This window comes from Galeopterus variegatus, unplaced genomic scaffold, assembly GCF_000696425.1.
Source record: "Galeopterus variegatus unplaced genomic scaffold, G_variegatus-3.0.2 Scaffold694, whole genome shotgun sequence".
Lineage (NCBI taxonomy): Eukaryota > Metazoa > Chordata > Mammalia > Dermoptera > Cynocephalidae > Galeopterus > Galeopterus variegatus.
This window is the reverse complement of record NW_007726805.1, coordinates 40,100-41,539: the sequence shown is the minus strand read 5'-3', so window position 1 is coordinate 41,539 and position 1,440 is coordinate 40,100.

The window sequence follows — 1,440 nt, the reverse complement described above, 5'->3', positions numbered from 1 at the left end:
CCAGACACTGACCTCAAATCTCTTACAGTTGTCTTTTTCCAAGGCCTGTTCTCTCTGATTCATCTGCTCCCTGGACTGAATGTGCAGTAAAATCTTGGAGCTTAAAGGAGTCTCTACAGGTCATGGTTCTGCACTTCTGACCTTCAGACAGATGAAGCAGCATTACCCCATCCTCTGGATGAGGAAAGAGAGGCCCTGATATGAGGAAGGTCTTGCCCATTTATAGTCAGCCAGTGGGAAAGGATGAGGGTGCCAGCCAGGTCTTCTGCAGTCTGATGAGATGTTCTTTCTACTGCCTTGGATGCTCCTCCTTTCAGAGTCTGTGCACAGCTTTTCTGATGCCCAGAGCTACTCAACCTCTCTGCTTCTCAGAGAGTGGCAAGACCAGATGAACTGCCCTTCTTTTAAGGGGGGATTGGGAGGAGAGAGGAGTTGTGGTGATGGGTATTCTTAGACAGAGCAAGCCTTACAAAGTGTGAACATGAGCATTGGGCCTCTTTAGCTCTGGCTGGGGCTCTTTCAGCCCCTAACCTCCTCCTAAGAGCTTCTGCCAAAGTCAGCATCCAGCTGACAAGTTCCTAAAGGAGATCTCAATTCTCCATGCCTTAAGGGATGCTCAGCTAAGCACCCATAGAAAGCAGCTTCATGGACTCTGAACTGCAGAGATCTGAGATTTACCTGCCACCCAGAGCAGAAATTCCCTCTCTAGCATCACTGACAGCTGATCTCTGAACCAACAGGGACCCTTTCTAACCAATCTCATGTATGGGGCCTGAACAATTCCAAGGATGGGAAAATTTTTTCCCACAAAGGAGCTTGTTCTGTTTTACAGTCTACCTATAGCTTGCAACTCTCTCTGTAGTGTCAAAGACATCATGCCAAATCATGCCAAAAACCTGACAGAGTTTTACAGGTTTCTTAGAGATTCAACAAGAGTTGCTACTTGCTCTTTCAATTTTCTCAGTATAGCCCCTTTAAGTAGCCTCCCTACTTTCCAGTGTGATCTCACCTACCTTGTCTCTTCTGTTTCTGAAAGCAATCACCTGAAGCAGGCGTAAAGAGATATTATTGATCACATGTTACAAATGAGGAAACTGAGACCCCAAGTAACTAAGTGTCTTGCATCACTGCGAGAGAGAAATGAAAGTAATGAGTCCCAGCACACTGTGATCCCCAGCAAGTCACACTTGGCTTTGACCTACTTTCTAAGGAAACAAAGAGAAAAACTCATTTTAGTTGAGAGGAAACCAAGGTTCAGGTTGTTGAGCACATTTCCAGTCTGAACTGTGGTTCATTTTCTCTCTGATCTCCTATGACCACACTCACCTTCAGCAGGACAAAGAGGTCCTTTCCCTATCCAGAGGCTGGGCTGAGTGTGGGCAGAATGTGGTGTCTAAGTGGAGCTTTTGGGGCCCAGAGAAATAGACATCTTCAGCACCT